We start from the raw sequence: 16,114 nt of genomic DNA on the forward strand, positions 1-16,114 counted from the left end.
TAATGTAAAAGGAACTTGCGGCCAAGATGAAGGCTTAGACTGACACACTCTGTCCCCCTCCGCAGCTAAGAAGGACTACAACTACCGCAAAACCAGAAAAAAACAGAAGTTCCAGAAAATAGAACTACATGAAAGTCCAATGTATGAAGTTATAAACCAGTGGTGCTCGTCTGGATGGGTAGGAGGGGTGAGACTGCGGTAGGGAGGTCGGGCTGTGCTGTCCACAGCAGCAGCGGGGATAGCGGTGGGACTGCGAGGAACGCCAGGGGAGCAATCCCGGCTGCAGCTGAGACCCAGCAGCTCGAGATTCTAACGCTGGGGAAGGCAGCCCCCCATTGCCTCAGACTGTGAGGCCCAGAGGGAGTGGGGACAGAGGAGGAGACTCCTGGTCTCTCAGCGAGAGTAACGGTAGGAATCCATCTTGAACCCAGCCCCCACACAAAGTGCCACAGTGTGGTGAAAAAGGTCACTGGGTTGTGACGAGTGCTCAGGGCGCTGCACCCGAGAGCGTAGGAGGTGTGAGAGCCCCACCCAAGAAGGAAAGATAAATGAAAATGGTCAGAATGACAGGAATAATGATTGAAATACCTATCATGCAGCTGACCAAAAAGCAAATAAAGGAATTAACCAATGAACAAGTAGAAAAACTTTCTGAGGCTCAGTTCAGAGCTATAGTCATAAGGCAGCTTACAGAATTAACAAAAGATATTGAACACAATGGGGAAGGAATGAAGGCTAGCCCTGCTGAAATGAACAAAAACACATATGAGACAAGTGGTAAGGAAACGAAAACCAGAGATCAAATTAACAAATCGGAACATAGGGAAGGAACAAACAGTCAGCCAGTGCAGAAAGAGGAAACAAAAAGTGAGGAATATGAGGAGAGGCTCAGAAACCTCTGGGACAGCTATAAGTGAACAAACATTAGAATTATACGTTTGCCAGAATGTGAAGAAGAACTAGAAATTGAAAAATTATGTGAAAAAATAACGAAGCAGAACTTCCCTACTTGGGGAAGGAAATGAACTTACAGGTCCAGGAAGCACAGAGAGTTCCGGATTGGCTGAATCCAGGGAGGACCACACCAAGACATGTTATCATCAAAATGTCAAAAATTAAAGACAAAGAGAGAATCTTAAAAGCAGCAAGAGAGAAGAGAAGAATCATGTACAAAGGGGCCCCAATTAGACTATCAGTGGACTTCTCAAAGGAGACTTTACAGGCAAGAAGGGACTGGCAAGAAATATTCAAAGTAATGAAAATCAAAAACCTACAACCATGATTACTCTATCCAGCGAAGCTGTCATTCAGGATAGAAGGGCAGAGAAAGTGCTTCCAGGACAAAGTGAAACTGAAGGAGTTTGTTAGATCCAAACCACTGTTATATGAGATGTTAAAGGGACTTGTTTAGAAGGAGGAGGATCAAAACTATGAACATTAAAATGAAACTGTATCACAACAACCAACAGCAGAAGGTAGGGAATTGAAACAAAGGCAAACTAAGTAGGCAACGAGAGGAGAAAAAGAATTACAGTTACGGGGAACATATTGGGGGGAGGTCAGCAGAAAGGGGGAAGGAGGAAAAGGGAGGGAGATGGTACAGGAATTAAGAAGCATAGTAGGATGCAGTGGAGTAGACAGGAAGATGTTGAGAAGAACTATATGCACAACCAATGGGCATCGACTAAGGGTGGGACAACTGGAGGGAGGGGTGGTCACAGGGGGAAAAGTAATAGGGACAACTGTAACAGCATAATAAATAAAATAAAATAAATTACAACATTAAAACGGAATGGTATAAATTAATTTATGCTAATATATTCTATAACTTAGAAGAAAAGGCTGTTTAAAAAGAAGAATTTATCAAAACAAACACAAAAAAAAGAGAAAATCATAATATTCTATCTACTAAAAATATTGTATTGTAGTTAAAAACTTTTACATAAGAAAACATCAGGCACGGATGACTCCACTGGTAAACTCCAAGGATCATTTAAGAAAAAACAATAACAATCTTGAGCAAACTTTTTCAGAAAATAGAGAAGAAATATTTCATAACTCATTTCCCGAAGCTAGCATTACCCTAATATCAAAATTAAAAAGACATTAAATAAGAGGAGGAAGTAGAAAAGAGAACAGACTTGTATCCTTCAGAACCAAGAAGAATCTAACAGTATATGAAAAAGATAATAAATCATGACCAAATGAGATTTATCCTGAAAATGCAAGGCCGGTTCAATGTTCAAAAATTAACCAAAGTAATTCAGGACAACAGATTTAATAAGAAAATCGATGTGATCATCTCAATAGAAGCAGGGAACCATTAGATCATTCAATATCCATTCCAAATAAAACTCTCAGCAAACTAAAAATAGAAGTAAACATTCTTAACTTGATGAAAGATACAAACAAACTTATAGATAGCTCCTATATAAGGAAACTTTAGAATTATGTAGGAAAAGCAGTCATCATGTGAAGTGCTGCCCATCTCAGGGATTATAAAATCAATGCCCTGTATGGCAGTTGGGTGCCCAGCTCTCAATTAGATTCTTCATTAGGAGAAAACTTGCCTCTGTCTTGGTAAAGGGAATTTCCTTTGATTGCCTACATGTGTGCATTATATGATACCTGGCCAGCTTCACCAGTATAGCTGCCCCTGACAGAAAAAGGACAGGGTCTTCACCTGCAGCACAAAACGTGTGTGTGCAGTCCACCCTGTGGCAGCTATCTGGAGGAAATTGCTGGTCATGGGAGATTGGCACATAGTTCAGATGCTGATCTTGCTTTCTCTAGTCTCTACTTTTTGTGAGTAAACTTTGTTCCTACCAGTGTTTGTGTGTTGCATCCTCCTGGCAATTTCAAACCTGTAGAAGATGCAGTGGGCTCTTACTTCCAGAGATTGGCATTTATTATGTTCTTAGGTGACTGCCACACAATGGGAATACTCACTGGGAATTGGTAAATGAATCTTACTGCTCCACAAAATGCTTAATGATCAGGGACAAGTCAATGATGTTAGATCTGATGATTTCCATTTAATACCGCCTTGGTAGTTTTAACCAATACAGTGAAAGGAAACAAAAGTAATCAGATAGAAAGGAAAAGGAAACTATGTATTTTCAAAGATAACATAATTGTAAATATAAAAAATCCTGAGCAATATGCACAAACACTATCAGAAATTTAAGTGAATTTTAAAATTTAGAAAGATACAAAATCAATAAGCACATGGCAATTGCATAGCTATATACTATTAGCAAATACCTGCAAATAAAATTATAAAGTATTGTTTATAACAACATCAAAACTATGAAATAATTTAGGAATAAATGTAACAAATAATGTGTAAAACCTGTACATTAAAAACCACAAAAGGAGAACTTACAGATGATCTAACTGTCCATGAAACAGAGTGCTCAGTGTTCTTAAAATGTCAGTCCCAAATTGATCTATATATTCAACTCTATCCAAAACAAAATCCCAGCACACTAGATTGTAGATTTTTGATAAACTAAGTATAGAATTTATATGGAAATGTAAAGGACATAAAAGAAGCAAACTGCTTTTTGAAAGAAACAAAGATTTTGGACCCACGCTATATAAAAAGGACAGTAATCATGACAACCTCGTATTGGCATACAATTGATAGATCAATGAAACAGAGATAGTTCAGCAATAGGTCCATACATATATGGTCAATTTATTTTCAGGAGTTGTGAAGTAACTCAGTAAGAAGAAAAAAAATCTTTGCAACAATGAGTGCTGGAAAACTAATCAATATGGAAAATAAAATGTCAGCTTCAACTCTTACCTCACACTAAAGAGAAAATTAATTCAGAATGACTCATAGACCTCAATGTAAATACCAAAGCTACCAATCCTCTATAAGAAAACATGAGAACATCTTTGCAAAATTGGAATTGGCAAATATTTTTTAGAAAGGACATGAAGGACAGAAAATATATAGAAAAAGTAAATTTGATTTTATAAAAATTAAAAACTTTGCTCTTCATAAGACACCATTGAAATAAAGAAAGAAAGGAAGAAAGGAAAAACACTGGGAGAAAAAGTTCACAATATGTATTCTGCAGACTCAGTAATAAGAAAAATCAAACCAATAAAAAAAAGAAAAGTAAAATATTTGTACAGACAATATAAAAATCAGCAATATGAATGACCAACTAGCATATTAAGTGTACTCAAATATCATTAGTAATTAGGGAAATTCAAATAAGCTCCACAATGTTAAATCATTACACACACACTGGAATGGTTAAAATTAAAAATGACTTAGCAATTCTACTTATAGGTAAGTATCCAAGAGAAATGATAGCTTATAACCAGAGGAACTTCCTAGTATCTTTATCATAAGAGCCCCAAACTAAAAACAATCTAATTATCTCATAATAGGTAAATTTGTAAATATACTCATTTATACAAAGAACTAACATTCATTATTAACATTGTATTAATTACTTTCAATAAGTGAATTTATAAACTGTGACACATCCATAGAGTAAAATATTGCTCATCAATAAAAACTGAGATGTTGGCAAATGAAAGACATGGAGAAAATGTAAATGCATATTGCTAAGTAAAACATGGGTGTCCAAAAGGGCTGAATAATGAATGATTCAAAATTATAACATTCTAGAAAAGGTAAAACTATGAGGACAGTAAAGTGATCAGTGCTTTCCAGGGATAGAAGAGGAAATCCAGAGAGAGGGAGAGATAGATTGATAGAACACAGAGGATTTATAGGAAAATGAAACTATTCCGTATAATATAGTAATGGAAGATACATGTCATAAACCTATTAAATGTAGAACACAGTAAACCCTAATATAAACTATGGACTTTAGTTACTAACAATGTATCAATACTGGTTCACCAACTGAGACAAATGTACCACACTAATACTAGTTGTTAATAATGGGAGAAATGGGGAATGGAGCGTGGCATGGGTAAAGGGGGATAAAACATTATGCTGAACAAAAAAAGTCGGAAATAAAGACATGCATAGTCTCTAATTCCATTTATATGAAGTTTAAAAGAGGGAAAACTAGTCCCTGGTATGATTCCGTCCTGCATGTCTATTCTGCAGAACAGAAGTCTGTGCATATTAGTGGACAGCACTTAGTAGCTGGGGAGGAAGATACAGAGTCAGAAGATGAAGAGGAGGATGTGAAACTACTAAACATGTCTGGGAAGCATTCTGCCCCTGAAAGTGGTAGCAAGGTTCCACAGAAAAAAGTAAAACTTGCTGATGATGAAGAAGATGATGATTTTGAGGATGAGGAAGCTGAAGAAAAAGCTCCAGTAAAGAAGTCTGTATGAGATATTCCATCCAAAAATGCACAAAACTCAAACCAGGATGGAAAAGACTCAATACCATGAACACCAAGATCAAAAGGTGAAGAATTCTTCAAAAATGGGAAAAACTCCTAAAACACCTAATTCTATAGAAGACATCAAAGCAAAAATGCAAGCAAGTATAGGAAAACACATTGAAAAATCCTGGGCACTACTGGTAAGTTAACCTCAAAGATGGGGAAAGAAGAAAAGGAGAGAGAAATGTAGTCCATACTGAGTATCATCAGCAATCCAGACTGAAGTCTTCTATTTTAATCTCAATCCGCTTTCCTGATTTGCCACTCAGCTGTGCCCCCTTCCAGGCTGGAAGCAATCTCACTCTTAATCTCCTAAGGTACTGTTCTTTTGACTGCTGTCATTCAGTGAACTTTCCTTTCTACTGTTCACTTGCCTCACCTTTCTGATCAGGTTTTAAACACCTTTGTATCTCCTTACCCACTCAATAAATATTTGAATTATTCAAAAAAAAAAAAAAAAAGAAAGAAAGAAAAAGAAAAACTAAATTCCAGTGAAAGAAATCAGATACCCGGTTGCCTATGGCTGGCTAGTCAACTGGCGTGTGTACGTGTGTATGTGGGTATATGTGTGGTTTACTTGCAATAAACAGAACTTTTTTAGACTAATAGACATATTCTGTATCTTGATAGAGCAGTGTTTATAGGGTGTGTACATTTGTCAGAATCCTTTAAATTGCATTTTAAAAAATGAGCGTGTTTTTAAGTGTAAATTATACCATTAAACTTGATTTACAAAAGGAGCAAGTGAACAAACCATTCATTCAACAAAAAACAAAACAGACAAAAAATTTATTTAAGTCCATGAAAATGAGACTGAGCAACTAATTGATGTTCTGTCATATCAGGCTCTCTTCTTCTAAATGCTTTGTGAGATTCTAAATCAATAGACTATGTATAAGCAAATATCATCAAAGATATGATAGTCCAAAAATATTTTCTGTTGGTCACAGGCACACTTGATGTGGGTAGACCCATTAGTGCAAATTTATCCCTAGGTAAAAACAAATTAAAGAGAAAATTATACTGATGTTGTCAGATGTGTCAGTGCGATCATTCAATTACTTACTCAATATTTATTAACCACTTATTCTATGCTAAGCAAATAGATTCATATGCTTTGTCTTTAAAAAACTTGTAAGATAGAGGATGAAAAAAATGAGTAAACAGGTTGCTATAATTCAATGTGACAAATAAGCCTTCCTCGTGAATGATAAGGTGTAAGTATGATTTTCATGTAAGATTTTCTACTGTATCAAAAATATTGCTCTCAAAAAATTACCTATCCAGAGATAGAGGTATCAGACTAAATGCAATTTTATAAATTAAGAAGGCATTGTGTTAAATGCAATGTAAAACTTTTATCATTTGAAAATCTTAGAGACTTAAGTTGTCTGAATAAATTGTTCACATGATATCTAGATATCTGCATAAGTTGTAATACTTGGACTCACTTTAAGATTTTGAGCTTTATTAAATAGACATTGGATAAATAAAACATTTCTGTGAAGGTAGCCAAAAACTTATGTATGAGCCCGTTGTTGGCTCTCTTGATAACAGTATTTATAGCTCTGTGTCTAAATATGTCTATGTTGATGGCAGCAGATAGTGTGGGTGTCTTAACTACGATACTTGGGTGATGTTAGTTCCTCCTCTTTTATTACTGATTAAAAATTTGAAATATGTTGACATTTCCACCATCTGGATTTTCCCTCTACTCATTGGAAAAATTTTATGCTAGGCAATTCCTCTCTTCCCTGGCACACATACAAATTGATGGCTTCCTACTACATTTGGCATTTTCAGATGACCCTGGTGGTGCATGTGTGTGTTTGTGTGTGTGCATGTGTTATCCCTATACATTGTCACACTCCATGTAACAAAGTGTTACTTTGGGCCATAGTGATGAAACTGAAAGATCCATCAAAGGGGCAGACATAGATCACTGGGTTAGCCAAGAGTTGAACCTTCATTTTAAATACTGATGCTAATTTGCAAATGGCTTTTTTCATCAGATTTCTTCCACACACTGTCCTCAGGAAGAGTTTATATAATCAAATTATACTACAGGCTATAAAACTATGAGATTGCAAGAATTTTTCAAACCTAGTGTTTAATACAAAACTTCAAAAAGTATTACTTATTGGTAGGTGAATCAGTTCAGGTTTTATGGCTGAGAAGCCAGGTGTGCATTTCAAAAGACTCAGGACAGAATTTGTTTTTACAAATAGCATAAAAAAAAAAAAAAAAAAAAACAAAAAACCTAGGTATGAAGAATAAACCATTCCTTAGGCATTAGTTAAAATCTAAAATAAAAAAAAGTACTGTCATTTTTGAATGACAGGATCATTTATGATAACATTCCTCCTGAGGTCACTGAGGAGCCACAGATCATGTAAAGTGTATAGCTTTCTAGTAAACTTCTCATGTCATAAGTGACATTCAGGGGATGAGAAATGATAGTTGCCAGGTGGGAATGTGAAAGGTAAACTGTTCATATCTTGTTTCTCCTAGCTAAAAGGCAATGAAACTTGATTTCAGGTTATTGCTAAGGTCTCCTTTAGTCTTACAGAATTAACATATTTTGTATCTCATTTTATCTGTTTCTCCTATGTGTTTATAAGTATTAGGCCTAAATCTTGTAAAGTGTTAGTTCTTCCAGAAAATCACCTAAGTATTGGCCCTAATGAGTATTAGTCATTATAAGGACATTAGCTTTCTTAACCATTTGAATGTATGTTCCAGTCACACTACTGTATTATCCCTAAATACTTTATTGTTATTTAAAAAAAACAAGGGTATTGATCAAAATTTGAAAATTAACATTAATACAGTACTAATATCTAATCTAAAATTTAAATTCAATTTTTGTGAATACTACCAATGCTATTCTGTATAGAAAAAATTATTTTTTTCTAATTTAGTATCAAAAATTAAAATTAGACAAGAGTCAATGTTATATTTAATTATTATGGCTCTTTAATCTGCACCATTCTCTTAACATTTTTTGTGTATATATTTCATGATCTTCATATTTTTGAAGTGCACATACTTATGTTGTAAGAAATTTCTCAATTTTTCTAGTGTTTCCTTATGATTAGATTCAGGATCTTCATTTTTGGCCAAAATATAATGGGATATGTGCTTCTCTGACCATCATATCAGAAGAAATATGACACCTAGTTATCCCATCATTAATGTTGTTAAGGTTGGACACTTGGCTAAAATGGTGTCTACCAGGTCTGTTCCATTAGTAAGTTACCACTGTTTATTTTTAATGTGTATCTTGTGGAGCAATACTTTAGAATTATGTAAATTTCTCATCATTCATCAAATTTTCACCAATAATTTTAGCATCCATTTATGTTTTATTTGCTTGAAACAGTTATTACTATGATGATTGCCAATTAGTCATTTTTAAAATCCTATCGTTTCTGCTTATTTTATTATATGACATTTTACTCTAAGAAAGAACTGTCCTTTCTTCTCCTTCTTTATTTGTATCAGTTTGGTCTTATGAATTCCTGTTTTATTCTGTGAGTTATAATACATTACAGCCATTATTTACTTTGATTCTTAATACAGCCCAGGTCTTGTCATTGGGAACCCCTTCAAGCTAACTCTTGCCGTGCTGATATAGCCTGCTCATTCTTGGAGCAATTGGCTACTTTCTGGCACACCAAGATATCCCAGGTTTGTTTTAAATATCCTAGCCCCGACAATGAAATGAAGATTTCGCCAAAAAGCTTAGTTGCTTTTTAGAAGATATTAGTATTTAAAAAGTAAGATCTGGACTCAGTGTGTCAGATGAACTTTCCCCAACCTTACATGAATGTATATAACCGATGAGAATTTTTGCACATCTCAGTCACAGATCAAAGTCTATGCTCTCTTGCCCACTCTTTTCCATGAGCCTTCCCTCACTGCATGAGGCATTACGGCTGAGAGGAAAGCTGAGAGGGGTCAGTCTCGATACTCTGCCCAAGTATGATGCAGCCGTTATCTTAAAACCTGGCACCGTACAGAGACAGAAGACAGGAGAAAAACACACCTGCAACTATCTGCACGTTCACCTACAAAATGATGGGGTGATCAGGAGAACCGAAAGCAATCTCTCTGTGGACCCTTTGTGGCAAAGCATGAAATCTATGGGAAATTGTACCTATATAATTTGAGTCATTACAGGATATGACAACTGCTTCTACATAGAATGGACAGAAGAGCAGAGCCATCTCCAAACTGGCAGAGAGCTGAGGCCGGGCTGAAGAGAAAAAAGTCTCCACTCATCCAAAGAGTTGGCAATAGGGGTGAAACACAGAGAAAGAAAAATGGGGCAGAAGAAATATTTGAAGAAATAAAAGCCACAGACTTACTAAATCTGATCAAAACTTTAACTCACCTACTCAAGAAGATCATCGAAAAAGTATTGCCTAGAAAGCAATGTAATTATTTATTTAAAGTACTGATAAATATTAAAACAACAACAAAAAGTTACACTAGAATTCTATATCCAGTGAAAATGTCCTTCAAACATGAAGCCAAAATAAAACAAATTTCAAATAAATGAACAAACGAATAAATTATTTCTATTTGGTAATTATTCTACCTGCCCCCAATTTTGTTGTACTTATGTTTTTGTATATTAATCGTCCCAATTTGCCATACCTCTCAATATTTATGCCCTTATGCAGTCTCCCCCCCATATTCACTCTTGCATGGCCATATAGTTTTCTTTGACCACTTAACAAGTATGTCCTAAGCAGAAATTTGATAGGAGCTAGTATATAGGGGTTCATCCTTTTAGCTTGCTTCTGCATGCAGTCCAGATCCATGGTATAATGAAGTCTGGCTAGACTACTGAATTACTAGGGGTTATGTTGAGACATACCCTGGGATATGAGAGTCACCTTGGGCACTCCAGCTCCAGTTAAATTCACAGGTGAATTCAGCCATTTAGGAGGCTCAAACCAACACCACTAGGGATAGAAGAATTTCTTAGTTGAATACTCCAAATTTCTGATCAACAGAATGCAGCAAATCAAAGTCATTGTTGTTTGAAGCTAACTTTTTTTATGAAGAAGAAAAATATCTAGAAATGGAATTACATAAGATTCTTACCTTGCTTATGAAGTAGCATATAATATTTAAATTATACTGTGATAACATACCCTGGCTGGTTTGGCTCAGTGGATTGAGCGTCGGCCTGCGAGCTAAGTGTCGCTGGTTCGATCTTCCAGTCAGGGCACATCAGAGAAGGAAAACTCTGACTCCAAAAAACCTCCGCTGCCTTGCGGCATACCTCTTCAGGGGAAAGGCTAAGGGAGTAAACCCCGACAGAAAATCCGGAGCCGGAGTCCCTAAGGCGGTTTGACGTTGTAGTCAACACCGGCAACTCCTGCGGCGCACCTGAAGCCAAGCTGTATTGACTCCGTCTTTCCCTTGGACCCTTCAGCTGCGAAGAGAGGGGGGGTCTGCTGCATGGGCAACAGCAGACCCTCCATATCACCCTGCCCAGGCTCTGTAGCTTCAGCGTCATCGCAAGATGTCGATTCAACACGGGAGGAGACAGATACCGTGTCACTCCCGAGTCGGACTGCACAGCCATTCTCGGCGGTGCAGATAAGACTCTTAAGAAGCTACACCATCGTCTCTCGAGACGGATGGCTGCCGACGACGACTGTGATAACATAAGGATGGACATTTTAATCATAGGTAACTATTAAAACTACAAAGAGTCTTAACAACAACAAAAAAAAAAAAAAAGAAAGAAAAAGAAAAAAATTTGAATCCTGAAAAATTCCCAGTTAAATCAAAAGAAGCCAGGGAAAGAAGAATAAAGAACGAATAGGCCAAGGAAGAAAAATAACTACCCACGATGGTATATTTAAACACAAAATGTCAATTATTACAAAAAAACAAGAGAATTAAACATTCAATCAAATGTAGAGAATATAAGATTGGACAAAACAGAAGGGCTCATTTAGATCCTGTTTATAAGAGAAAGAAAAGGAGGACAATAAGAAAGACATTATTTAAACATGTTAGATAAAGTTAATGCAAGGATTTCTTAGAAATTTACGGTGTAAAATCTTATAAGAAAAGAAGACAAACAAAACGAGCTCAGCATCCAGGTTAAGAAGTTCAAAAATGGAAAAAGAGAAAGATCAGAGAATGTAAAGAAAAGAAATGATAAACTAGAACATAAAACTATAGTAGAGTCTAATAAGTGGTTCTTGGAACAACCAAAAAAAAAAAAACAAACCACTACAATTCTGCAAGGCTGATTAAAAAGAGATAAAGGGCAAAAATAAGCAACATTAGCAATGAAAGTGGGGCATACTAAAAAAAAGGAAAGAAACCTAACAAGGCAGAAGTACTGTGAACAACTTTTGTCAACTTGTTTAACAACTCAGGTGAAATGAAAATCTTCTAAAACATAAATTACTAACCCGAATCAGGAAGATACAGAAAACTTTAGTGGACTTGTAACCATTAAATAAATCAAATCATTTAAAATCTAACCTTAAAATTAAAATAAACTCGAGAGATATAAACTTCTCATTGTAATGACCGTGTGATATTGGCACAGAGATAAAGAGGGAAGCAAAAGTTAGAACCTTAAAACCAACTCCTTCGCAGCACTATTTCAAGGGAGTAGACTAGATGAGGTCCAAGCAGCAGGTGGGCTAGCATACAAGGTGAAGAAGCCAACATTTTGAATCAGACAAGATGGCTGAGTCCTAAGCAACCTTGGGAAAGCCTCAGGTTCATGTCCTCCAGTTTCTTCAGTTCTAAAATGGGGTAATAAAACCAATGTGCCCTCTTTCTGTATATATTGAGTGCGTGAGTTGGAGTAAGAATAAGTACTTACTGAAGCCTTAAACAAGTATTGGTACTGTTTTCAACCCTGATAACCGCACATTAAAAACAAGAATGCTAGATTAAAGAGAAAATAAGTAGGAAGAAAAGGAGCAATCCACACCTTATAAATTGTTTTATTTTTTATTTTTCCTGTGTTTTCTCTCTTCCTGTATGCTATTAAAGTTACACCGATTTTAGCAAGTAAAGATTTGATGTAGTAAAATCTAGATTTGGTCTCTAAGAATATAACTACTTTCCTTTCTGTGTCCTTTTATATTTCTTCCTCCCTCCCTCTCACCCTTCCTTCCTTCCTTTCCTTTTTATTTGCTTTCGAAAAGAGTGATTGCTATAATTTTCATTAAAACCATGCAGCAAGTCATGATAGGAAAGCATGCCTCAGGCAAGGGACAGAGGGACTCTCAGAAGTCTCACAGGCATAGTACAATTCAGGAAGCTGCTTTATTGCTGATTTCTTTGCTTGTTAAAATATTCCCAGTTAATAGTTGGGATAATGACTTGCAATGTCTGTTTTAATTAATTAATTTTTGTTTGAATTTTTAAAACGTATGTCTTTTGTTTTAAAAGCCCCCAGGCATTAGCAGTTTTGAATAAAATCATTAATTAAATATTCTAAACAACAGTAATATAAATAAAATGAAGAGGAAACATTGAGTTTTCAGGAAAGCACCATACAGCACAGACAAACTATTTTATGCATTAAGATCAAGATCAGAAATTGTCAGCTTGTTTAAAATTCAATACGGTACACCTAGAACTGTTTTACAGAAGCCTATGCATTAATGCTAGATTCCTGAGCTATTCAGCAATTCTGAGGTCCTAAGATTGCCAGCTACTCAACACGCCACTATTTTGACAGCGTTAGAGAGACCCTGCATTAACCTTATAAAGATATTCCTGTTTCTTCATGACAGGGGTAGATCCGACATCTTGTGACTTACCATTATCTGCTTTGTGAATGTTACAGCTTTGTGAACTTTTTCTAATAAGCTCAAGAAGGGACTTTTCAGAATATATCCAAATCATATGCAGTAATATTTGCTTTTGTGAATAGTAGGTATGACATTTCTGCCAGGCAGTTTAACATGCCATGGTGAGATTAGTGAGGTAACACCTACTAAGTTGATTATTATTATTATATTATTATGTTCCTATTTTTGGTTAACAAATTGGAATAATGACTTAGCAGTGTATTGTCATACTTTTTAAAAATATTTATTCACCTTCTCATTTTTATTCCCGCAAATTTTCTCTCTCCCTCTGACTCCCATTCAATATAACTCATAAAGAATGAGAGGGAAAAGGAAAAGAAAAAAGGAAACTAACATTGTTTTTTACTTATTATATACAAGGAACTATGCTTCTTTAGCATCTGCTATTCATTCCTTAACATAACCCTATGAGATAGTTTATACATTCTTTTTTATTACCAATAAAACACATAAGACACACAGAGGTTGTCATTCTCCAGTGCCACACAGCTAATCGTCAGTGCAGTGGGGGTTTGAGTCCCAGGCTGTGAGAATGCACAGCCTGAACGAAATATTCATCACAGCCATTCATCTCACGCCCCTTACTTACTGTGCACTATCATATTGTGTCTCAAATATTTAAATCGCAGGGGTCCTGCTTTCTGACTTTGAACATCACAACCTTTGAATAACTTCTTGGATGCCACACTAGGTTTACTCTCTAACAGTAAACTTTCGAGATGAGCAACATCTTCACTTTAAAGATGAGAGTAAAGAGGTACGAAAAGGCCTTTACCCAAGTTTACACAGGTAATAAATGTTGGAGCCAGACTTTATCTTTTAACTATCATGTAACACACGGCTTCCACTATATAATACAGCAGAGAGATCGTTTAAACAGTGGCCAAGGACTTTCATTTACATTTCCACTTACAATATTTTAATTATCATTTTTCTGGTAAGATATATAATATCATGGTATCTAGGTGGGGTGTCACAGACTTACTGCAGCCTAAGCCACACAGTGAGCATCAGAATGAAAGGCTTTTCTTATGTAATTAAGCTCAAGTTTGAAGCTAAGAGTATTGCAAATTAAAGTAGGCCTGCCTACAGTCAAAGGGGTACATGAAAATTAACTCTACATAAACTGATTTGGTATCAGAAACAGAGTTCCATATTTTAGATTTTAAAATTGTTACCAGAATATTATTACCCCAACATATCATCGAGCAAATGGAAGCATGTTCAAACTTTCTGACAGCAAAATAAATATTTAAAAATTATTTTAAAATCTATTTTCTTTTTTTTTTTTTTTTAAGATTTTTTTTTAAGTATATTTTATTGATTATATTGTTACAATAGTTCCAATTTTTTTTTCCCCTTTGCTCCCCTCCGCCCAGCACCCCCCTTCCCCAACAATCTCTCCTCCAAGTCCATGCCCATGGGTCGTACATACAAGCTCTCCCGCCTCACCCTTTCATATATTCTTCTTCTTCTTTTTTTAAAATTAATTAATTAATTAGTTAAATATTTTAACAATAAAAAATAACAATTCCTCCCTCTCAGACTTAAGACCCTTTACAATCTTATAAAGGACAATGGATGAAGGTCTCGAGCTCCTCTAGCTGCTTCAAGCTGGACATGGTCGTCGTCCTACCTACCCGTGGGTCAAGAAATCCCTAATAAGAGTGGGGATGTGGAGGGGAGGGTGGCCTTCCCACAAGGGGAAGGATCGTGCAGACTCCAGGTTGGTTGGCTGTCTCTGGACAACGGCATGCTTGGTTTGACAGGCTGGCATCCTTGTTGTATTCTGGGGGCAACAGGGTTAAAGGACATCATTTAATCCGTAACCACTAGATGACAAAAGACAGGTATTAATTTTTCAATGTCCCACATTAGGGAAAAGAAGGGCTTCTTTGGAGGAAGGTGTGCCAGGTACATCTCACCTGTCCAAAACCCTTTTGCCCATTATACTTATTTTGGACTGAGGGAAATATTTTAGGTTTCCCCCATCTCAGGCCTCTGGGCTTTTTCTGTCCAAGCCATTAGGATAGAAAAGAGAAACCAGTTTTAAAGTGAAGCCCACAGACCACCCCGTTCTTCACCAACCCAGCCACTTAGTTCAGCCAAACCATTGAGTCTCAGGAGGCAGCAATGCAGACAGGATTAAGTGAGGCCTATGCATACAGATAATCACTCAGGTAATGAGATTGTAGGCTTATGCCCTTTGAAAACAGAAAACACATGTTAATTTATGTAACATAACCCACATACAAGTCTCTAAATCTGTAGGACTGTCTTATCGGAAGGAAAATCCTTGTCCTTCTAATATTCACTGAACTTGCATTTCTATTCTTTATATTTTTATTCCCCCCCCACTAAAAAATTTTCTGTTTGTTTGTTTTTCCACTACAGTTGTCTCACTTTTTTTCCCCCTCTTGCTTCCCTGCACCCTGCCCCCCCCCCACAGTCAGTCCCCACCCAGTTGTCCATGTCCATGGGTCATTCATACATGTTCTTTGACTAGACCCTTCCCCTTCTTACCCCTTCTCTCCCTCCCATCTCCCCCTTTGTTACTGTTAGTTTATTCCTTGTTTACATACCTCTGGTTCAATTTTGCTCATTTGTTTGTGTTGTTCATTAGTTTCCTGTAACAGGTGACAGCATAAGGTAATTTTCTTTTGTTGCCTGGCTTATTTCGCTAAGCATAATTCTCTCTAGTTCCAATCATGTTGTTGCAAATGGTAGAAGTTCCTTCTTTCTTTCAGTACTTATTCATTGTCATTTTCCCCCTTTGTACTCGTGTTCCTCTCTGTCTCTCTGTTTCTTCATCTTCTTAAAGCAGACCCTTTAGCATCTCTTGCAATGCTGGTTTGG

The sequence above is a fragment of the Furipterus horrens genome, unplaced genomic scaffold (assembly GCF_987537825.1).
Source record: "Furipterus horrens unplaced genomic scaffold, mFurHor1.1.pri manual_scaffold_3, whole genome shotgun sequence".
In the NCBI taxonomy this organism is placed as follows: Eukaryota; Metazoa; Chordata; class Mammalia; order Chiroptera; family Furipteridae; genus Furipterus; species Furipterus horrens.